Source organism: Xyrauchen texanus, chromosome 17 (genome assembly GCF_025860055.1).
Source record: "Xyrauchen texanus isolate HMW12.3.18 chromosome 17, RBS_HiC_50CHRs, whole genome shotgun sequence".
Classification (NCBI taxonomy): Eukaryota; Metazoa; Chordata; class Actinopteri; order Cypriniformes; family Catostomidae; genus Xyrauchen; species Xyrauchen texanus.
Window position 1 is genome coordinate 34,763,342 of NC_068292.1, and position 26,145 is coordinate 34,789,486.

The window sequence follows — 26,145 nt, forward strand, 5'->3', positions numbered from 1 at the left end:
ATTTTTCTCAGTTAACTACATTTTATGGAGTTTTGTGTTCCTTGCCAGAGGACGCAGGTCAAATGACACGTTGGCTTAATGAACATTTGAAGATTTGCCGCCATCTGGTGGAGGAAGTCTGCCTCTACTGGAATCTTGTGTCTTGGATTGGCATCCTCTAGAGACACTATCGTGTCATTGATGGATTCGTTACCACTGGGTGGTTTGGAAGGCTCCACTCATGTGCTAGGATTTTACAAACATTTTAAAATTGTCATCTTAAGCTTTTTCAGATTACTTTTTAAGGTAATTCTCTGGCCTTTAAACAATTTGCAACATGGAATTATGAAGCGGAGCTGTGGGAGTAAAAGCAAACATACGCAAAGTAATGCCGGCATGTATCTCATCATCTGTGGCGTCTTGGTATTGATGCCTGTCTTACTCATGGGTAATCCACCAAAGACTCATCCCTTTATCATTGATCCACTGGGCATTTTATCAGAAAAATCACAACTATATTTTTTTGGATTTGGTTACGCTGCAGCCTTTACACGGATTCTGAATGATGGCAGAGCGCAGGTCTTTAAGCCAGCGCTCACAATTACAAAGCGGCGCACGAATAGCTTATCTTCAGCCAAAGTACTGTTGCTACTGCTGCTACTATCAGGAGATGTTCATTTGAATCCTGGACCACTTTTCCATTCAGAGCCCAACTCAACAGCGCATAAAAACATTCAGATGCAGTCAGCGTTACCTGCAGTGATACTCCAGCCGGTTATAACATCTAAAACATCTTCGTTACTCGCCTTGGCTCCGGTGCTGGGGGGCGTTTCTTCCGGTGGAGCTGTGTGCACTGTCCCCGGGTGTCGGCCTGTCGGAGAGGGGGGTTTTCGTCGGCGTGGTTCCCGAGGGGATGCGTGGTCGGGTGGATGGACCGGTCCGGCCATTTCTGGTGGAGACGCGGAGCCGGGTGGCAGTGAACGAACAGGTGCTCTGGGAAAGCATGATGGACTTGAGCGGTGGTTGGGGTTGCAAGCTCCGGGCCCAGAGTGTCGGGCGGGAGTGGCGACAGCGGCAGTGGAGTTTGATCGGTCTGGGACCACTATCATGGACACTGGGGTGAGTTACGCGCCTCATATTGATCAATGTAGTATACAAGCTACAAATTGTCAATTTGATGATGGCCCCTCAGTGATGGTGGATGAAAGTCAACAAAGACAGTGTCCCGCGAAGGCCAAAACACCTGCAATAAATCGCGCAATGTCGAAACAGAGGAAGTCAAGACTCTTTCAAACTGTTAATCATGCTACAATCATCTGGAACTCTGAAACAAAACCCAAAGGAATATTGGGGGACATATAAATATCAGAAGCATATTGCCAAAAATAGGCCAGATTCACAATTTACTTATTTACATTTACATTTATGCATTTGGCTGACGCTTTTATCCAAAGCGACTTACAGTGCACTTATTACAGGGACAATCCCCCTGGAGCAACCTTGCTCAAGGGCCCAACAGTGGCATCTTGGTGGTGCTGGGGCTTGAACCTCCAACCTTCTGGTCAGTAACCCTGAGCCTCAACCACTGAGCCACCACTGCCCCAATACTTATTGATTCTAATTTAGATTTTCTGTGCATATCGGAGACTTGGTTGAATCACAATGTTGACTTAATTAACCTACCAGAATACACTTGCTATAGGAGAGATAGGGCCAAAGGAAAGGGAGGGGGTGTTTTAATCTATATTAGGGAGCATTTTCAAAGTTCAGAACTTAAATTGAATGTAAACATGGAGTGCTTGGGATTGAATATAATTCTCTCTCCAAACATGAAATTTAACATAGTCGTGCTTTATAATCCTCCATGTCACGATGTGAATTTCTACAATGAACTGAAGAATCTTCTTTTTCTTATTGACAATGGCTGTGAATGTATGATATTTGGGGACTTTAATATTAACTGGATGGTTAAAAGTGGTAAATCATAATTAAGGTCAACTATGGAGAAATTTAAATTCAAACAGCTGATTGATAGACCTACTCGACTCACTAGAAAGAGTGAAACCCTTATAGATCTGATTTTTACTAACAGGCCAGAGAGAGTAACAAAAACATATAATCTCATTACTGGCCTTTCAGATCATAATATGACACTGATTGTGAGAAAGTTAACTAAAAAACGTCTACTTCACAATAATAATACAAAAAATTAAATTATAACAACAGGAATCCCCAAATCTAAAGAAGCCAATTTTGAATATGATTTAAAGGAAGTTAACTGGGAAAAGGTAATTAGACAAACAGACTTAAACTATAGCGCAAGCAATTTTAACTCTGTGTTAAGTGATCTAATAAGTAAACATACAAAAACCTGGAAAAGTACACCCAAGAAACATTCTCTTCCATGGTTTAATAGTGACATCCGTCAGATCATTAAAAAGCGAGATATTGCTCTTAAAAAGTCCTTAATAACAAAAACTAATATTGACCACCTTATTTATACGGGCTTGAGGAACAAGGTAGTATCAGAGCTGCGAAAGGCAAAGACTAACTATTTCTCTAAACTAATTGAAGAAGCTAGTGGCAATAGTTCTAAAATGTGGCAACATATAAATAGACTAACTAATTCAAGTAGACATAAACACTCAAAAATAAATGGTCTTAAAGTTTGTCATAATCTGATTCAGAGTAATGTGGCTATTGCAAATGTTTTTAATACTTTTTTATCAACTCCGTAAAAGAATTAGCAAGTAATTTTAAATATATTGAGCCATCTCTTGAAGAGCCTGACAATGCTCACACAGGCTCCTTCTGTATAAAAGAGGTATCCTGTGATAAAGTTAAAAGGTGATTGTAAACATGAGTAACTCTATGTCTAAGGACATATACAATATACATGCTGCATTAATTAAAAGATATGAAAGCTGTTTGTTAGAGCCAGTTACTTATTTAGTCAATTTATCAATACAAACAAATATGTTCCCAGAGAGCTGGAAAACAGCAATAATTGCACCGGTCTACAAATCGGGGATAAGGAAATATCAAGCAATTATAGGCCTATTGCTATCCTTCCTGTAGTCTCAAAAGTTCTGGAAAAGATTGTCGCCGAGCAATTAGCGGAACATTTAGAGTCTAATCACTTGCTTTATCCATTACAGTTTGGATTTAGAGACAAATATTCCACCGAAACAGCTAACTGTTATTTGATCAATAAAATTAAAGAATCACTGGATAAAGGAAATGTTGTTGGGGCGGTGTTCCTGGACCTAAAAAAGGCCTTTGACACTGTTAATCATAGTATCTTGCTACATAAATTAAATCAATTTAAAATGTCTTCAGAAGCTTTGCAGTGGTTTAGGTCTTATTTGGGCAGGAGACAGCAATGTGTTAGGGTAAATGGGGTGAGGTCACCTCTGCAAGCCAACAACATGGGAGTACCGCAAGGGTCTGTTCTTGCCCCTTTGCTGTTCACAATGTATATAAATGACCTACCAAAATGCTGTCCAGGCGTAAACTGTCAGATGTATGCAGACGACACTGTGGTCCATGTTTCTACTAAAACACCCAGTCTGGCAGGTGAACACCTGACAACAGCATTAACGAATATCTCTAACTGGCTCGAGTTATCTCATCTATCGCTAAATGTTAAGAAAACAGTCTCCATGTGTTTCTCTATACCAAATAGGTCGGTTAGCGATATATTTGAGGTACAAATAAAAAATGAAGCAACAGAAGCAGTCAATGAAGTCAAGTACCTTGGGATTATTCTGGATAAAAAATTAAAATTTGATAATCATGTTAAGTACATCTGCAAGAAGGTCAGACCAAATATAAATTGTTTTCGGTTTATAAGAAGGGATTTGTCCTGTCACACTGCAAAACTATATATGCAGGCAATGATATTCTCACACCTATCATATTGCGTCACATCATGGTCACAAATCTCTCCAAATAAATTAATACCGATTCTCTCACTTTACAAACAGGCAATAAAAATCATGGACCGGAAACCCATGAGATGGCATGATTCTTGGTTTTGACAGTTTTATTGATTTTAATTATATTAAATTGGTTTTCAAATGTCTAAATAATCATGTTTCACCACAGTTTTCTATATTAATCAGTAGACGCCAAAGCTCTCAGGGGGCGAACACACAAGCCACTATCAGAGGTGACTGTTTAGTCCCAAAGTGTAAGACCTCTTTTGGTCAGCCTGCCTTCTCAGTAAAGGGGCCAAAACTCTGGAATGCTTTGCCTACTGATTTAAAACTAGAGACCGATGGCAAAGCTTTCAACAGAGGACTTAAACAATGGCTAAAAACTAAACAGCAGTGCTCGCATGAATAACTAATGATATTCGCTGACTCTGATGCTTTTGCTTTATAATTTATGTATGCAATTTGTTTTCTCTTCTCTCTGTAATTACATGGTATATTTTAGCTATTCTTTTCTGTTAGTATTTTTAGTATTATTTTGCTTATTAGTTTTGTTATTGTATTTTATTTCTTAAAGCCTCCCGTGGACAGGTGTTGAAAATTAGCATTTGTGCTAAAACACTTAAACAAATGCATATGGTTCGTCCAATGTAATTGTCTGTCCATGTCAAATAAATAAAAAAAAAATGTATAATGACAGTTATTGCGTGGGTCAATTCTAATTGAACTTTACGAATGAATTTAGAACTTTCAAATTTCATAATTTTTACACACAAAAATACAGAGCAAACCTACAGCTTTTCCGTCTTCAAGTGAGAAGTAATGAAACTGCACAAGAACAGTTAATCTCATCAATAATTCCACCAGCCAAGAATACAATACTATACTGCCGTGCAAAGGCAAAAGGCCGTAACTTCGTTTTAGGTCGAAAAGGAGTTATTTATATTTTTGAGACTTTCAAGACCTCCTTTATCATGTGGATAAGTATCTTGAGTCAATGTCGTTGTTTTTCCGAGAAATAAATGGGTTGTCTTAACAGTAACTTCCAAAAGCCCAGTTGAAACAAGAACCCACAAACAGTCGCAAAACAGATGATCGCCTTATGCTCGTACTTTCACACCATGCCTCACGCACCTATTTATACTCATTTGAACTACTGGCCCGGATGTGTGACCTTTCAAAACACGATAACGTCTTTTGTTTCATTTGTTTAATGCTGCTCATTTTTACCTTGTTTCTGCTGTCTTTGCCTTGATCAAGGAACGCCTAGTATTTTTTATTTTTTTTTTATTGAACAAAAAGCACAGGGGATACATGTATCAAGCACAGAAAAATAAAATAAAATAAAAATAAGACATTACACTCAAAATAAGCAAGGCAATAGGCTAGATAAGGGATAGTCCACTAAAAAAATAAACACAATTCATAAGACATGCATAGAAACAACAAATATACAAAATGAATACAAGTAATTAGAAGTAAATAACATTGGGAATACATAAATGTAAATAATAAAAAAATATATATATATATATATATATATATATATATATATATATATATATTTATTTATTTATTTTTTTTTTTTCAGAAAAGCATGAGGAAATTTATACTGAAACCATAATTTCTTTGAGCAACAAAGAAGTTTTAGCAGCTTTCTTATTAGCTGATAAACAAAGAGAGTCGTAAAATAATTTCAAATCAACACAAAAAAAGTCTCAAATTGGGTTTAGAATCAGTTGGAACGCCTAGTATTGCACAGCCCTCGTTTGCTTTCGGCCAACTGCCATTACATCAATGTACCCCGAAACTCAGCTCGCACATTTTGCAGACTCAGCGTAGGCGTGGTTTCGAACCTACTTTCTGACCTTTCAAAACACAGATGACTTATTTTTGCCCCTTGATATTAACATAATTCTGGACAAAAAAAATGAATGGAAAAATATTAAAACGAAATATAGTTATAATGTTTTTTTATTTTAATTCAGTTCGTTTTCAAGGAAAGATTTTTAGTTTGGTTTTCATTTTTGTTTTCATCTAATATTCATCTTATTTATTTTAGTTAAAACTAAAATGATTTTATTAGTTTTAGTTTTCGTTAACTATAATAAAATGTGTTTGTCCTCAGGGATTCACAATGTCCGGATGAGGAGAGACGTCATAAGAAGAAAAAAAACACAAGTCTTGAAATGGATTAAAACAAACAAGAATGATTTGATTTTTAGAAATGCTGAGTATGATTTTTTATTTAAGATTTAATTACAATTTTTGTTTCAACAGATTTTCAATATGGCCCATTACTTTTGTTTTTGTCCTCCTGGCCTATTGTCAGATTGTTTTGTTTTGTATGTATACTACTATGATGTGAATAAAAACATTCAAAATGTTTTAGCTTATTTTTCCAGTCTTTTTAGCCACTGCCTCTCCAGTGATGTGATTGGATAATATCAGTCCCACACTCTGTTGCTGAGCGATGACAGACAAGCACCACCCATCATGGATTTTGAGAAATCTGTTACTCAAGTGCCATCCCTGACACATTTCACCAAGTAGGTCAAAGGGTTACTAGAGATCATTAAGACACTGCTGAAAATCTTGTACTGGTTTTTCTTTTTCATCCCTGGGTCAAGGAAATGGCTACATTGTTCACTAGTATACTAAAGCAAAAGAAAAAAAAAAAAAAAAAAATATATATATATATATATATATATATATATATATATATATATATATATACAGGGTTCTCACATTCATGGAAAACTAAATCAAATTAAAATATAAATTAAAAAACAATTATGATTTCCAGGCATGGAAAAGTCACAAAAATTAATACAATCTTAAAAAAGTCAAGGACATTTCTAAAGTGAAATTATATATTTTTTTTCTAGTTGCTCAGCTTTGTAATATTCCGTCATATAGAAATATGTGCTTTATGGGTGTATCTCTATAAATTAATTGATAAACATCCTTCTTCAGTAGTCAAGAACAACTGGAAAAAATAATTGAGCTGGGAACCTTGTACTCATAATATATATAGTATTACAGTGATGCTTGAGAAAAGGGACTTCAATATGTAAGAAAATCACTCTCCTTTTTCCTCTGTAGTGAAGCGTGTTTATTTGACAAAGGCTCAGGTATTTCACTCCCAGATGCCAAAGGAGACTGGGAGATTCTGATCGAGAGGACTGTCCATCTGTCTCGGCACAGGGGGGAACCAGCATTGCATTCAAGGAGAGAGAATGTTTTGAGGAGCACAGCAGCCCCTTCATAAGCCAGTGCGTCTGCATTCTCGGTACCCTGTGTGGGAGCTTTGTGTCAGTGGATTGTACTGACTGGATGCAAACCTGAGTAGGAGGCTGCTGGCCATGGAAAGTAAATAGGAATTAAATTTGTAATTCATTCATAAATCATTTGCTATGCTAATGTATAGTGTAGTTTCAGTTTCATATTGGTTTCAAGGACAGTCTTGTGACATAAGGCAAAGAGTTGAATTATAGCTCTGAAGGGAGTTTATTGCAGTGATGATTTCTGTTATTGGACTGTTTGTTAAATTTAAACACTGTTTATAGTTGTAATATTTCTTACTCTCAGGAACAAATGCACTTATTATATAAGACTGACAAGCTGTACCAAGTGCATAGCAAAGATACCAACTGCTACTGAAATACCCAAATATCTTCTCATGGGCCTTTAAAAACAGTAGTTTATATCCTATTAGGTCGATATAAACCATGTTTATAGTGCACACACTTGATAAACTCAACATTCCTTCTTTTTCACTTTGCAGACTACAATTTACTGGGCACCTTTATGGCTTTTGTTGTACAAAATCTCACAAGCACTCCAAAAGAGGCCCCTCTAAATTTGAAGTTGAATATTGTAAGCTGGCAGAGAGCTGGAAGGGTCTGAGTATATGTCATACAGTACCTTACTGTCCCAGAGGGCCGGTGGGTTGGTATGAAACTCAAAGGCTTGTCATATGTACCTTTATTCAATTTTATATGTTGTATTTGTTGAATATTCTGGGAGAGATTTGGAGATCTGATGTGCATAAGATTAAAGATATGGCTTGTCTCTGTTTCTTAATGTTTTATGGTTTTCCATATTACTGTTGCAAGTTCTATATGTAAAAAAAAGAATCTTGGTTCAGTAATGCTGCTATGCGTGTAAATTGATCATTGACAAATGACATGGACAAGATTTGTTTTTCTTTCAACATAAATGTGTACGTCACCATTTCTTCAACCTCAAACATTTTGTTAGCAATTTACTTGGTGTGTGACAAATTGTAATATATACATACTCACAATCATGCTATAAGGCCCTAAATCAGCACTGCTGTGATCACCTACGGAATTCGGCCTGCAGCCTCGTGCCTGCGGCTGAATCACAGCAGTGCTGAATTAGGGCCATATAGCATGATTGTGAGTGTGATATTGCTTATATACAACAGTTCAATGAACAAGTAAATTTAAAGAAATTAGGAAAAACTGTGTACGGTCATAAAATCACATTTGTGCATAGAAATACTTTATTACATACCGGATCAGAATCTGCCATTGCTAGTTCAAACCAAATGATGTGTCCAAGCATTTGTTAGTAATTCAAAAATGTCACTTCAGAAATAGTATCACGGCATGTGTTGTTTCTAACAAGTTATTGGATAAACAAGGATGGATGGATGGATGGGTGTAAGTTTGTGTGTGTGTGTGAGAGAGAGAGAGAGAGACAGAGAAACGGAGCATGTGTGATAACTTGTTGCCACACCCAAGCAGAGATGCTGTTGGCTTTCTGAAGATCAGCTTTCTCAGTGGAAAAGTAGCCATCAAAGTGGGGGTATTTCTCCCTATTTTACGGTAGCCGGTGCGCAAGCGTCTTTCACTATAGAAACCGCAATGTCCATTTTGAACAGTACTTTTTCTCCAATGTGGAAAGTTCGATAAGAGGTAAGTGCCTTCAATTTGTGTAATGAATCAGTCTGTTGTGTCTCTCAGCTGTGATGAGCCGTAATGCTGAAGTTGTTTGTTTAAAGTCATTTAAAGATATTTCCAAGCTTTAGTAGTGTAGTAATACAAGCTATCATGGAGTGCTGTATGTAAACACTGGCTGACACGGATTCACATCACCTAACTGGCTCATATCCTCTGATGACGACATCGAGGCTTACGCTGATAGCGTAACGTGTTTCATCAGGAAGTGCATAGAGGACGTTGTGCCAACCAAAACAATACGGATCTACACCAAACCATGGGTTAATGGCGATGTTCGCCCGGCACTTAATGCGCGGACCTCCACTTTTAATTCCGGGAAAGCGGAGGAGCATAAACAAGCCAGTTATGCCCTTCGTAACTCTATCAGTGCAGCCAAACGCCAGTACAGGCACAAAATTGAAGGACAGTTCAACACCACTGACTCTAGAAGTATGTGGCAGGGAATTAACATCATCACGGACTACAAAGGGAATAAAAACTCTGCCGTGAACACTGCTGCCTCTCTCCCGGATGAGCTTAATACATTTTATGCTCGTTTCGAGGACAATAACACCGCCCTCATGGAGAGAGCACTCGCGGCTGATGCTACAGATGATGGTTCACTCTCTGTCTCTGTTGCGGATGTAACACGATCCTTCCAACGGGTGAACATCCGTAAAACCGCGGGTCCAGACGGCATTCCGGGCCACGTCATCAGAGCTGGTGTTTTTATGGACATTTTCAACCTGTCCCTCTCCCTGTCTGTAGTCCCCACATGCTTCAAAACGTCAACCATTGTGCCTGTACCGAAGCAAGCCAAAATCACTTGCTTAAATGACTGGCGTCCTGTTGCTCTGACCCCATCATCAGCAAATGCTTTGAGAGGATAATCAGAGATCACATCTTCTCTGTGCTGCCCACGTCTTTGGACCCATTACAGTTTGCCTACCACAACAACCACTCCACTGATGATGCCATTGCATCTACAATACACACTGCTCTCCCACATGGAAAAAAGGAACACATATGTGAGAATGCTGTTTGTAGACTACAGCCCAGCATTCAACACCATTGTGCCCTCCAAGCTTGATGTGAAACTCCGGGATCTGGGCTTAAACAGCTCGCTGTGCAGCTGGATCCTGGACCCTCAACACTGGAGCACCGCAGGGCTGTGTTCTCTGCCCACTAATCTATTCGCTGTACACACATGACTGTGTGGCAACACATAGCTCCAATGCAATCATTAAGTTTGCTGACGATACGACGGTGGTAGGTCTGATCACTGACAATGATGAAACAGCCTACAGAGAGGAGGTGCACACACTAACACGCTGGTGTCAGGAGCACAACCTCTCCTCAACGTCAGTAAAACCAAGGAGCTTGTGATGGACTTCAGGAAGAAAGACAGAGAACACAGCCCCATCACCATTAATGGAGCACCGGTGGAGAGAGTCAGCAGATTCAAGTTCCTCTGTGTCCACATCACTGAGGAACTCACATGGTCCATCCACACTGAGGCCATTGTGAAGAAGGCTCACCAGCGCCTCTTCTTCCTGAGACGGCTGAGGAAGTTTGGAATGAACGACCACGTCCTCACACGGTTCTACACCAGCACTGTAGAGAGCATCCTGACTGGCTGCATCACCGCCTGGTACGGCAATAGCACCGCCCACAACCGCAAAGCCCTGCAAAAGGTGGTGTGAACTGCCAGACACATCATCGGAGGTGAGCTTTCCTCCCTCCAGGACATATATTACAGGTGGTGTGTGAAAAAAGCTCGGAGGATCATCAGAGACTCCAGCCACCCGAGTCATGGGCTGCTCTCACTGCTACCATCAGGCAGGCAGTATCGCAGCATCAGGACCCGCACCAGCCGACTACATGACAGCTTCTTCCCCCAAGCAATCAGACTTTTGAACACTTGATCTCTCACGATCAACAATCAGTACTGCACTTTATTAATCTTCTTAATCTTCATCTTATTATCTCACACTGGACTGTCAAATATATTCCCCTCAATACAACTACTGTACTGTACTAAATACAACTCTCTACATATATATATTTTATATACTCTTATTTTTTTTTTTATTGTATGTGTATTCTATATTGTGTGTATTGTTTACTGTACATTGTATATTATTATAGTGTTGTGTAATTATGTGTACATTTGATATGTACATTGTGTTGTGTAAATATGTTGTTTATTGTAATTGGTATATGTCTCGTCACTGTCATGACTGCTATGTTGCTCAGAACTGCACACAAGACTTTCACCCACTGTTGCACTTGTGTACATGGTAGTGTGACAATAAAGTGATTTGATTTGATTATTACACATTAAATGTATCTTTTGCCATCACCAATAAACAATTTATTATTCTGTATAATACCGTATAATTATTCCATGTAGTCTCTCAATTAATAAAAACAACATGTTTAATAATCATACAAGAATGATAAAAATGCTATTTAAAACAGATTATAAGGTTACATGCTGTGTACAGCATGTACAGCAGTAACTCATTCCTGAGATGAGCATGCAGTACTGCTTTCTCACATAGAGAAGGACTGCAACACACTGGTCTGGAATGTGAGAGCAGGCTGAGAACTGCTAAGTTTCATTGAGAAAAAAAGGTATTTAGCACTCTGACAATTACCTAATTGAAATCTCCCTGTCCTACTGCTGGCCTTGTGTCATGTCGATTTTTGAATCCCTAGTATTCTTATGTTGAAGGCTAGGTGTAGGAGTGGCCTTTATACATAAGGACCAATGACTCCCTACTATGGTTAGGGGCGGGCTTTAGGGATAAGGAACATTCAGATAGTGGGGAGTAAGAATCTGGGTGAGTGAGTTTTCTGCACAACTATGTAAAAGGCAATGAACCAAAAGTGCAAGCAATTCTATAGTCTTCCAGTGTGTCATAACAAAACCACTTACTAAGACAGATAGCAAAAGTTTAGACATAGGTCTATCGCATTTTTGAAATTATTTGAAGCGTGTACTTTCCGGGTATTTTCCTGATGTGATTTTCCAGTCATTTTATTTTATGTTGATGTGCTGCCATACAAATGACCACTAGAGGGAGATATTTATGCAACAACATAATCTACCCATATTTGCAAGCCCTCACACCCACCCTCAATATCATTAGGGAAGGTTACATTTATAACAATAATAAAGCAACTTTTTGAAAAAAAAATTGGGAGTGAACAGCTGTGAGCAGTTCTAAAAGTTTTGCTCCTACTGATTTTGGAGCAATAGTGTATTGAATATATTTTTGGTTTTCTTGGCCCAGTCAAGTTTTCTTTTAAAATTGTGTTCATATATAATATGAATGTGAATGTGTTTTTTATGATTATAATTGAGAATAATACAAGAAATGTAATAAATTATAATTATTTCAATTCTAGAAGGGAAACCGATAGATTGTTGTTTCATATAAGCCATCAGATAACTGCTTTTGAAACTGCAAACCAGTTTATTAGTCTTGATTTATTTAAGGTAATTTAAGGTTGTTATTTTCTTCTTCTTCCTCTTTTTTTATATCAGCCAGAACAAGTTCCATGACCTCATTTGTGACATTTGATGTAATCACATGAGGAAGTACGAAACACGAACAAGATTAATTTATGCAAAGAACAGAGGACTTTTTTTTACAGATGAGTTTACAGTTACTACAGTTTATCTCTGTATATTTTCCTAACAGCTATTAATTATTTAAACATGTATAGACTAATAGACAATTGCTGTACATCCTGATCTTGAAAATGAGTTATTTTTAAATTCCAACTTAGAAAGCACTTTTAACAATGTGGCAGGTCTAAAACCTCTAGTAAACAAGCACAATGTGATAGTAGCAAGGATAAACCCTAGTTGAATGAAGAAACATTCTGAGAAATGCATCTTGAAGGGGAGACCCCTTTACACTGGACCAATCTGGCAAAAAAATTAACTACTCAAAAGATAGTCCATCACCATTGTTTCCTTGAATAGATAATCTTTTAATATTGATAAGTACAGTAAGTGATTAAATTCAAACGATGAAGTTACTGAAATGAAGTATTTACACATTTCTGTGTAGATGTTTGATGGCTTTGTGTTTTGTGCTGATGTCAGGTATGGGCTCTGTCTCTCAGCTCTGTGTTCCTGCTGTGTGCACTTCACTCCCAGGCCCAAGATTATTCTTGCTTACATTCAGGTGAGACAAAGCCAGATCACAAACATGTATGCGTTCGTAGGATAAATAAATAACAAATAAATTGTTAAAACAGCAAATTTGACATGTTTTGCAAAGTAATTTAGAAATATGTTAAATTAGATATCAATTTGAACAAATCTCTGGTTTAAAGGGTCATTTGAGAGTTCACAGCCATTTATACACTAAACACACAGCTCTGCGTCTCTGCAGATGGATACTATTGGACACACTGCATGAAAATCAAGCAGTAGTAGTGACTGTGTGTGTGAAGGAGATGACAGCAGAGAAGAGCCTCTCACACATTCTGTGGCGTGCAGCGCATGTGAATGTATATTACTCAATTTGAATGTATTAATTTAGCATTTTACTTAAAGCATTTAACAATGAGGAAAAGATATACAAGTATTCATTCTAACCCTAAACATTAGAAAAGGTGCAATACAGCGTTTTAGAATTGCTCCGAAACGTACAGTCCATGACAGACACATATGAGACACAATGAAACAATAGCAGAAGAATAAAACAAATGATTTGCTGTTTAATGATCAGGGATGAGAATTTGTTGTTTTTCACAACTATATTACATTGGTGAATCTCACAAAAATACCCCCCTGGTCGTAATGTTGTTATAATGTCATGCAAAAAATATTTTTCTTAATTGTTGGTAAGTATACTGTACATCAGTATACTAAATAGAATTTGTTAAATGAATATATGAAAAACAAAAATTAAATAAAAAAAAAATATATATATATATATATATATATATATATATATATATATATATATATATATATATATATGGGATATTCTTTTACAGTGTAATGAATTTTTGGCATGACTCTAATCAGTATTTGGGGTAAAAGTGCTTAAAATGTCATGAGAATCATCATTTCACAATACAAAAACATCTTAATGGTCCCAAAGATTTGGCCTAATTTTCTTTATGCAAAATTGGATTTATAATTTATTGATTTATTTTAGGGTGAAATATGGGATTCACCCACACATGTGCATCTCTGTAATTTACTTGCATATCTACATTGACAACATTGAAAGGTTTTGCATTCATTGATCTAATTTTTCAAGGGTCTGTTTTTCCATAAAAACATCACTTTTGCTATGTTTGCTATGGATGCCTTACAAGTGCATAATGTATTTTATCTACTTCCTCAGTTGAGTATTCCACAGAATCTCAAGATGAGCTCTCAGCATCTGGCTTTGACTCCTCTGGGTCCACTGTGGTCAACATGATCACAGAAGAGGCTTACCCCTACACCACAGCCGGGGAGTCTTTTGACTATGCCAAAGAGGATAAAACCTTGATTACCCAGGTTCCATATGGAGGGGACGATGAGCTGGGGCAGGAGAGACCCACCGAATGTGACTGTGAACCATGAGCCAGGATTTGCAGGCTTCGCTGGGCCCAAGGTTGATCATTGCCATATCCTTGAATTATGTCACATTGCATTTGATTTCTCTCTTATTTTATTTACTCTTTCGTGCATTTCAAAGATGTAACCAAATATTTAGGATTGGTGGAGACCAAATTTAATGTTTAAGAATTGGTAATTGAAAAACTCATATTTATCTAACAATGTTGCTATGGTTTTGGCCCTGGTTCATGGCGTATTGCATTTTACTGTTTGCTTGTAGGGCTCAAGAGGACTGCAAGGAAAACATGGGTTCCCTGGGACTCAAGGAAGGGAGGTAAGAGTAAAACATCAGTTTGAAATGTTCATGGTACTGTGTGATGGTAAATGGTCGGTAGCACAGTGTCGTAAACTGTCGTAAAGATTTGCAACCAAAGTTAATTGTTTTTTGTATTTAGGGTTACAAAGGAACCAAAGGAGTAAGAGGAAGAGGAGGAGACACCGGCCCTGAGGTGGGTGACAGGAAACACAGGATCAAAATGAAATCTCACTGAATCTGACCATCTGAATACAGCATATTAAGAAAGCTTGCAGCTCTTGGAAAAAACTGCCTGTTCTTAATATCCGTTCACATTTTATTTGCTTTCTGTTAAGGGAGACTCTGGTCCTGATGGAGAGGATGGTGAATCTGGTTTCTCTGGTGCAATTGTGAGAAAAGAATCTTGGAAAACATTACTATTACCTACATTATATGGGTTTAATATCCTAGAGATATCTCTAATATCTAGTTTTCTTTCTCTGCTTCATAGGGTCTTCCTGGATTACCAGGGGACAGAGATGAAGTTGGGGTAACTGGATTAAAGGTATCATTTCCCTCAGAAAACCTCCAGTCATGAGTGTATTTTGGTAATAGTAACAGAACAACCAACTATATGTATAAAGATTATATTTACATTTATGCATTTGGCAGACACTTTTATCCAAAGTGACTTACAGTGCACATATTACAGGAACAATCCCCCCAGAGCAACATGGAGTTAAGTGCCTTGCTCAAGGACACAATGGTGGTGGCTGTGGGGATCAAACCAGCGACCCTCTGATTAACAGTTATGTGCTTTAGCCCACTACGCCACCACCACTCAGATAATATTGTGTATAATGTATATGGGTGACGGGTTTTACATTTAAGAATTATAGATTTTGCTTTAAGCTAGGTTAGTGTACTGTATGGTTTGATATTTTTATTTGTTTTAGTTATCTAAAATATTCTGGTTTGCAATTGTAGTTGTGATTGCACATTGCATATGAGCATGTGATATTCACAGCCGAGTTAATGTTTTTTATGCAGGGTGATATCGGAATTGAAGGTCCACGTGGAGGATTGGGTCTCCCAGGAAAGACTGTGAGTAAATATAGCAGCTTCAGTAATATTTAGGCTATAACTACCAGAATTCCCTCTCCACATGCTTGTGAATGTTCTGCATTCCCAGATGTCCCACCACATTGCTGATCATGGATGCAGAAACTGTAAGTGATGGAAAACCATGCTAATCTCACAGCTATTGTGCATGGTATTTGAACTGTGGTCTAAACAAAAGAACCCTTTGTCTAAACCGCTATTTAAAATGGGCTTTCGTGTAGTTCTACACGTAGGCCAACTCACATGTACGTCCACTTTGAGAGATCCTTTTCTTCACATCATACAAGAGCATTTAGGGTGCGTTGCTGCCATTCAGACACAACATATTCTTGGGCATATTCTTAGGGAAGAACCTTGATTTTGAACGTTTTTGAATATTAAATTATGTTGCCTTTCTGGTGAAATGTGCCACCACTGAAAGGTAATTTTTGTAGTTTCATTTACCATGGCATCTGTGTGGGAAAGTTTTTTGTCTGTTTGTTGAATTGAGGAATGTCATTGAATAGCCTAGACTGGGGCTATTTTTCACACTTTACTCCTGTGAATATTTCAAAGGGTAGATATATATTTTTGAAAGTCAGTTTCTTGTAGAGGCCCCTATCTTGATGTCTTAGCCACAGAAAAGAAATGAATATGTCCACCATTATTTCCCAGGAAACAACACACATTAGGGTTGCGTGGTATACCGTTACTAACGAAATATCGAGATTCCAAAAATTTTTAAATGGTACGATATCATATTGTTGTTAATTTCGGTACCGTATTAAAGTATGCTGTCATTAGCATAATGTAATGTTAGATTTTTGAGGTGAAATCAAAGACTATTTTAAAATCATACAAACAAAGTCTCGATATGGCGAAGTGTAATCATTAAACAGCAGAAGGATGTCATTTAATTTAATAATATACAGTCACATGCGCTGCACGCCACAGAATGTGTGAGAGGCTCTTCTCTGCTGTCATCTCCTTCACACACACACACAGATACACACACACACAAACACTACTGCTCGATTTTCATGCAGTGTGTCCAATTGTATCCATCTGCTGAGCCGCAGAGCTGTGTGTTTAGTGTATAAATGGCTGTGAACTATCAAATTACCTTTTTAACCAGAGATATCAGCTTGTGAGTCACATGAAGTGTAATATAATGAACCCTTCAGAAACAGGAAGAACTTCAAAGGTCTTTAAAAATAAAATTCCCACTGAAATGAGAGCTTTATTTAACTGGATGCGTGAATTTGAAGACATTACGACAGAAAAATATTACTACTGTATAAAAGTGTAATATTAAACATTTTAGCAGTAATACCCATAATAGCAATATTATAATATTAAATGGTTATATTATTAGAATATTATCTGTATGAGATATCATATTAGCAAGTGTACCGAATATCAGCATGTTGTGATCAACCTTTCGGTTTAAATCTACCTTCATCATTTAATTTACCCTTTGGTGACTGAATGCTAGTGTGTTATTATTGTGGTTACTTGTTTACCTACAGCTTTAGCAGAATTATGTTAAAGAATTTTTGAGCAATATAACTTTTGTCTCAAAACCTTATACCACATATCTTGATATCACAACTGACCACATGTGATGAAGATTACCCAAACTCATCTTAATATCATGTGTAAACAGGGTCATGGTTACTGAGCTATAGCCCTTGTAACTAATTCCTTGTGTGACAACTAGCCCTGTTCTCAAATTGTACTTTTGAAAATTAATTTGTCACATCGCAGGACTATATCTGAACTACAAAATGCTAAAGGGTGATTAAAAAGGTGGAAAAACTTGACCAATAACCAGTTGTAGCTCCTAAAATATACAATTTCCCTTCTGCAGTCACACTCTACCAACATATTCATATCTAACATCTTGATGTTTGATGAATCACCGTTTGTCAATGTTATTTGTGAACAGCCAGAGTAAAAGAATATATGTGCTTTCATTTGAGTCTTGATTTGTTCAATTGATATTCAATTTCAAACTTAAAAAGTACTGATAAGTCTCCATTGTCTCTCAAAGGGTTCCATTGGAAAAACAGGGAAACGGGGACCTGAGGGACGACAGGGACAAAAGGTTGGCACTTAGGTTGGCTCTTAGATGCATCAAATTCAGGCATAACTCACACCCTTTCACTTTTACCTCTGTTTAGATTTTAAATGTACTCTAGAGTTCAGTACTCCAATGGGCTATTGATATTATTATGCATATGGATTTTACTGCTGCTGACTAAACTGCTATTTATTTTTCTACAACAGGGTCAGATAGGAGCACCTGGATACTCAGGGGATCATGGAGAGCAAGGTTACTTGGTGACAAAATCACTCACAATCTATTTATCTCTATCACACTCAATCATCAGGACATTCCCTGTAGTTATCTTTCTGTAACACAACACTTTCTGTTCTGTTGTGTTTGTAGGGGAATCCAGGAGTACCAGGAGACAGGGGGGTGCCTGGTCCAAAGGTCTGATCTCAAAAAGTAATTTGTGATGGTTGTGTCAGTTACTAAAATGTAAATGTCTTGTTTTATCTGAATGATAAAGGTCGTGCAAGAGCTTTTCGCTTTTCTGTTTTTTTATTGTTCTACAAATGACATACTATGTTGCACAGTTGAACTGAATGACAGTATTGTAAGTGTTGTGGGGGCAGGCCAACCTTGAACTGCTGCAGTCTTTTCAGGGTCAGGATGTACGCCAGCCTTGTCCACCACATGGCCGAGAAACTTCACCTGCTGTTGGAAGAGCTGGCACTTGTCAGATCTTAATTTTAACCCATGATGGGACAGCCGCTGAAATATATGTTCAAGGTGGCCAAGATGGGTAGAAAAATCAAATGAGTACACAATAATATCATCCAAGTACACCAGAGAAAAGTCTATTAAATAACCACTTAGTCAACGCTTCATTAACCCCTGAAATGTGGCAGGTCCATTGCACAAACCAAAAGGCATACGCTGAAATTCATATAGCCCCAAAGGGGTGGCGAAGGCAGTCTTGGGACGATCCTCTGAGTCTACACCCACCTACCAGTACCCATTTTCCAGATCCAGAGTGCTGAACCACTCAGCCCTCTTCAAAGTGGTCAGAGTCTCCTCAATTCTGGGAAGAGGAAAAGCATCTTTGTGGGTGACGGCGTTCAATTTCCTATAGTCCACACAGAATCGCCAACTCCCATCCTTTTTCTTCACCATCACCACTGGGGCTGCCCATGGACTAGCACTCTCAGAAATGACTCCCTTATTCAACATGTCAGCCAACAAGGCCTTCATTTCTTGATACATCATCGGGGGCAATGGCCGAAATCTCTACCGAATGGGAGGCACATTTCCAGTGTGAATTCTATGCTGTACTACTTCTGTGTACCCCACATCCTCCTCACTCTCAGAAAAAACTTTAGACCATTTTCTCAAAAGTGCATCAAGATCTTGGCACTGCTGTGTGGTCAATTCAGATCTTTGAGAAAATTGACATATACCAGGAGACAATGCATCTTCTGCAAGGGGGCTAGCTTCAGTAAGACTCACCTCCACAATGCCTTCAGTATCCAGCGTTAATCCAAGGTCTCTGCATCCATAAATATCGGAGCTATTGACTTCATATAGCCGTCCAAGCTTCTGATATTTTCAGACGAAAACACTGTATGGATGTATATTACAGAGTCTCACAGGGATTTTACCATCTCTTACCATGGCAATTGTTCATGCAGCAGCCACAGGTTGTTCAAACACAGGCTCCACAAGTCCACAGTAATAATGCTGTCGCAGACCCATTCGAGCACGCCCCCAGACTATGACTTCACTCCTTGGTGGAACACGTACACCTCATCTGTTAGCCAGCCACACATTTCCCAGTGAGCCATCTTCAGGAATGCGTGCCGCAACACGCTGACAAACTGCCGTAACCTGCTGCCATGCTTGTCGTTCTCTGGTACTCTGAAACAATGATGACGAATGCCCCTCATTCTGAAAGAGAGCACTCCAATATTGTGAAATTACATTCATACCAATTATTAAAGGGTTCATACAAAATTCATCTTTTACAATAACAACACCCCGCTCTGGAACTTGGACTCCGGCAACATTAAAATCAAACACAGCATATCCAATATAGGGGATTTCGAGGCCATTTGCAGCTCGTAAAGTCAAAACAGGAGCTTGGCCCATCTTATACTGAGGGAACTTCTCCTCAAACATACTCCGTTGCATCAGAGTGACTTGAGAGCCGGTGTCCAACAGTCCTGTACACTCAATGTCCTGAATCATGACACTCACCATTGGACAGCCACCAATAAAAGAAGAAATGGTCCTTGAATTTTCTGATGGTCTTACTGGCCCCAGCGCCTGGACCTCTGCAGCAGGGTAAATTAGTTTAAATCTCCATTAGGCAGCACACTTTCCTTGCAATACCTTGCTATATGTCCTGACTGTTGACAGCGCCGGCAGATCGGCCTCCCCTCTGCATCCCACATATTTGAGGAAGACTGCCCCCTTCGTCGCCTAGAAGAGACATTTTGTGGCTGGAAATGTACATAATTAGGTTGTGCATGATTTAATTGTGCCACTGGACTAGACAACTTCAGCTCCTTCATCACTTCCTGTGTCAGTTCTTGCATCTGTCCTTTAACTTCCTCCAGAATTTCTCGCTTCAATTCAGCTTTCCAGTCAACCCCCTGTGAGCGAGAATCAATCCTACCAGGCCCACTAACAGCAGCACAAGCCAGTTCATACCTTGGTTGACTGTATTCTGCTTCCATCAGTAAAGCCTCTTGATGCAGATCTGTGAATGTTCCTTCTGGGATTCGGCGTGCATAAGTTCTCAAGGCTCTCAGAAATGGTCCATCCTCCAACCCCAGCAACAACTGCTCCTTCAGTTGATCTTCAACAAGGGCCCCTTCTGGACTACGTCACCGCAACCTGCAATAAAGCTCTCGTAGTCGCAACACAAACGTCTTAAAAGGTTCATTTTGCCTCTGTCTGCAACTGAAGAAATGTGACCTAAGGACAGGAAGAGGTATTTCTCCAGTATACAAGGTGTCTAAATGCTCAAAAATCTTATTGGCTTTATCCCCATCTCCATCAGCCAAAACACTTATTTCCCGCTTTGCATCACCACCCAGGGCACCCATTACAATTTTAACTTTCTTTGCTTCAGGTACTTCTTGGGCTTCTAAAAGCCCTTGCATTTGTTCTTTCCAGTCTCCATACTTCAAATCACAATCAGTACCCGTAAACTTAGGCACCCAAGGGGCACCAGGAAACACGGGCATCATCATTTTTTTAGCTTCTAAAATATTCTATCAAGTGCTGTTCCACCGTTCCCGTATCCGATCCTGCCGTATATTTGCCCCACAACATACAGTAGGCAACTTTGTTTTCTCTTTCCACAATCTTTAGGGTGCTAAAGGTCTAGGTGGCTTACCAGGAAGTGATGGTGAGCCCAGAGAGGATGTAAGTAGCAAGTTGTTTGTAATGAAAATATCCCTTTTTAATAAAGATTGCAAAAGTTCTGAATTTAAAAACACAATATTTCACAGGGTCCTCTTGGCGTGCCAGGATTTGTCGGTGTACCTGGGCCTTTTGGACCTAAGGTATGGTAAAAATACAAATATAAATACTATATCAAATGTATGGTCAAAAGGACCATATAAGGACCTAAGGTATGGTAGAAATATAACAGTACGTTGTATAAAAATATATAATTTCACTCTTCTTACAAGGGTTTAAAAGGTGATCATGGAGAGAGAGGACATCCAGGAAGAGTAGGATCTGTGGTAAACTATGATTTTGGCACTTTTGGGGGGATGTTACACAATTGGCATAAACAAACCATGTTCCAAACAGGAAATATTAATTTGTTTACTGATATTTGATATTATCCACATGATCAAAACAAAAGCCATGTTATTTTCCTCTTTGTGGAAAAACATCATATTGTTTGTAAGTTGGAAATTACCCAAGATATTTCTGTCTGGCTTGATAAAGCTTGGTCAAACATGAAACCAAATGGGGAATGTCCCTGAATGACAGGGAAATTACCACGAGACTGAAAGTGAAACTATAGTCTGGCTATTTCCTGAAATCTACCCACACAAAGATATATCAGTGTACTTGTAAGATTAGCAAGAGTTCCCCTTCATTTTGTTTCCTTTTCTCTGTCCTAAAGGAAATTAAACGATACTTTACAATATAGAACAGGAAACAAAATGGTATACTAATCTTAGTATTGTATGTAACAGTACATTTGTACATTTTGCTCTTTTGTTGTTTTTGTTTTTCCTACAAATACTGTAAACACCTATTATTTCACAGAGTAAAACTGAATTACAGTCATCTAAAAGATTTTCCTTGCATTAGCATTTGGAGACACAGATCACTTCTAAATGGGATCCCATCCCAGCCTAGAACCTATTATATTACAGTTAAATTTACTGAGAGATTTCACTTTTCAGAGAAAGTGAAATTGGAGAGTATACTATGTGTTTACATAAACGATTTAATGTTTCACATAATGGAGCCTGGAGTCAGCATAAATGCATTGACAAACTTTATCTTGCAACAGGGTACACTGGGTGAGAGTGGAGATGCAGGAGTTCCAGGGAAACCCGGACCAAAAGGCTTGCCAGGCCCTACAGTATGCACTTGATATCACTTTCTGAATGAGTAACCAATCTAGTAATATTTGGTTTAACCATTTAGCCATATTGTAATCCTGGTTGATTACACATGATTACAAACACACTTTTATGGTAGAACAGTAATGATTGATTAAAATAACTGCTAAGTCAATTATCAAATGTTCTGTTCTAAAGGGTGCCATAGGGGAAACAGGACCAGATGGAGACATTTACATTTACATTTATGCATTTGGCAGACGCTTTTATCCAAAGCGACTTACAGTGCACTTATTACAGGAACAATCCCCCTGGAACATCCTGGAGTTAAGTGCCTTGCTCAAGGACACAATGGTGGTGGCTGTGGGGCTCGAACCAGTGTCCTTCTGATTACCAGATTACCAGTTATGTGCTTAGACCACTACACCACCACCACTCCACATGGAGACAAGGTAATATTAGAGACATACTATTAGAAAATAATTTTAGATTATTTAAATGAGTTTTATATCACAAGCTACTTTTTTTCTTTAAAAGGAATGGGAATATTTTGATTATGTTATCATTAGATTAATGGTAATTGTTGTTTTTATGACTCTCACAGGGGGCACTAGGAAGAAAAGGAGGGAAGGTTGCTAACAGAGAAAGGTACAGCTGCCATGATGTTTATTAATCCAAAAAACCCATTACACTATCTCTTCTTGTTTCCACACTAGCAAGAGTTTTTCTTTTAACCATAACTTCCTCATTTCTCACAGGGAGATGCTGGTTCTCCTGGAAACAAAGGGCTGGTTTGTCATCATTGCTGACACTGTAAAAATATTTTACGTCACAGCCGTGGAATAGTGGTAGTCCACAAATTTATGACGTTTTTCTTAGATACAGATTCAAATATAGACTGCATTCTCATCCCATTTTCTCTTTGCCTGTTTTCTGTCACTCTTTATTGTCCATATCTAAGTAAATGCATAAAGACCAAAAATATTGAAAAAAAACAACAAAATGAAATGCAATGCCCCCCCCCCCCCCCCCATTGCAGTTTGTAAAACCATATAGTACCATTTCAGGTTGTGAATATTCTATCAAGTGCTGTTCCACCGTTCCCGTATCCGATCCTGCCGTATATTTGCCCCACAACATACAGTAGGCAACTTTGTTTTCTCTTTCCACAATGTATACTGTATTTAGAGCATTTTGGAATATTAATCTGTATGAGTAAAAATAATGAAGGGGGGTGGAATTATTTTAAAGTAAAAGTTTTTATAAAACTAATGATCATCACTTTAAGTATCTTAAACATTTCTTATGTGATGTAGCATGGAGTAAAGGGTCATTTTGGCCATGATGGGCCTGTTGGTCCCATTGGTCCTCCAGGAATCCCAGGCCCCAGAGGAAATGAAGGCCCAAGAGGAGACCTGGGAATGAAAGGACATATTGGAACAAAAGGAGAGCCAGGTGAACCTGTGCGTATTACCGTGCTTATTATGGGCTAGGATTACTGTAAACAATAAAAACAATAATAATAACAAAACTAATATTTAGCACTATTTAAAGAAAAATCAGAAATTAAATAAAAAGTTTATTTTATTTTGCGCATGTAAAAACCTATTCAAGAATAAAATTCAAGTATAAAAGGATTGTTCCAACTCTGATTGGATGATCTATATTCAAAGTAATCGTAAAAAGCCAATAAATGCAAACGTTTCACTGCACATTCATATAAATTTTAAACAGCTAACAGTTATATATTATTTGGTGGAAGAAATGCTTTTTTTTCCTATTATTTATATTTAACTATTTATTGAACAAATTGTGTCTTTTATCAGATTGATTTTGCTTCATTTTGTAAAAATACTGTTATCCGAGGCAGTGCATTAAGGTGATTTGTCCAAGATTTAGGGTTTTTTGGCACACCACTTTGTGTTTTGCTTAAAAACATAATTTGCCTCTTGTGAAATCGACCCCTCATGACTTATGGTGTTATTTTTGAATGCCTTTGTCTGAACACAGATTTTTGGCTTGGGTTTCTGTAGAAAAACTTCTTGTTGCAATATCAACTTGCTCTGTGCAGGGTCCGGGACTGATGGATGAACAGATATTGCTGCTGTGTCAAGGTGTCGTCACTGCTCAGATCTCCCAATTTGCTGCATCTATACATGCCAAATGTACACAGGGCTGTCCGATCAACAACCGCAACCTTATTGGACCCCCAGGAGTCCCAGGACCTCCTGGAGATTCAGGAAAACCTGTAAGATGTTAAAATCTTAAAAATGCAAAAAATCTTGTAATACAACTGCAATTTCTTCTAATAATGTTCTGTATTTTGACAGGCAAGGCAGCTGCTAAAAGAGACAAAGGTCCTGTGGGCATGAGAGGATTAGAAGGCCAGAAAGGAGCTCAAGGGGACAGAGGTATGTCTTTAACAGAATGAACTATACTGACAGTAATTTTAAAATTGTTTTACATAACTGTTGTAAAGATTATATGGTGTTCAATACATGCTGGGGAAGAAGAAATCATTTCTGCATACAAACCAGCTCTTTGTTTTTTACTCAAGGTTCTAAAGGTCAGAAAGGGCAAAGGGGTGACTCTGGCAAAGTTCTGCCTGGGCATGATGTCACCAAGGCCTCAGAGGTAAGATTTCTTTCCTTTACAGAATAGATCACAGTTCATTCATCAAAGATCTCATGAAATGTTTAGACAAATGTCATTTTCTTTCCTTTGTTGATATCTTTAACAACCATATGCCATACAGGAGATCTGTATTTAGTATGCGAGTAGTAATTTAGGAGACACTTTTAACCCACAGACATAAGTGTTGACAAATGACCTACCGAAGGGTTTTTCTTTTTTAAATAACCTATAGACTTTATGTTAAATTGAGGCCTAGGAGAAACATGATTTGCTGCTTTCTATTGCTAGTCAGTAGCAGATGGTATAAGAGGAGGGTATAAGCACAGTAAAAGATAAATTTACTGGGCAATAATTTGCATATGTTCCCACGTACAAGATGAGTCCTCAATATTATTGATCAATTTTCATGGAAGAGAAAGATGCGTCTATCTGCAAAAAGCATAATTTATTACAATTTAGAAGTACACGATAGATAGTCTAAAAGCCACATACATTTTATTTTATTATCTTTGGGTCTCTTAAGGATGTCATCTATGCCTGTGATAAAGAACAAGTATTGGTTGTATTGTATACTGTGGTGTTTGGCATAGTGCCTTACACTCTGATGACCAAAATGTTGCTGATTTAATACCTGCAAGGAGTCACCATGAGTCATCTCCATTGAGCACTTTAGCAAGGCACTTAACCCTATGTTGCTACAGGGGATGAACATAAACATGTCCAAAGCTGCCTCATGAAGAGTCAGATGATGCTATTTTAACAACTGTGTAATGGATGTAGTTAACAATAGTTTCTCCAAACAGGACTGCCAGGCCATCCAGCAGAACCAAAGGAAGGAGCTGAGGGGCCACGAGGACCTTGTGGTTTTCCTGGGAATGTGGGTCAGCCTGGTATGGCCGGTGGTGCAGGGATACATGGAGTGTGTGAGGCACGGGACTGCAGCATTCATGCACCTGTAGTCCGCAAAGAAATGGGATTGGTCAAGGGTCCCCTTACTCAGATCTGAGAGCA

The 26,145-nt window shown here is 38.3% G+C and overlaps 1 pseudogene; it reads left to right on the forward strand.

The window, feature by feature from the left end:
* The first annotated feature begins 1,086 nt into the window (after nt 1-1,086).
* Nucleotides 1,087-26,145, forward strand: part of LOC127657681 (collagen alpha-1(I) chain-like) — a 25,440-nt pseudogene continuing 381 nt past the window's right edge.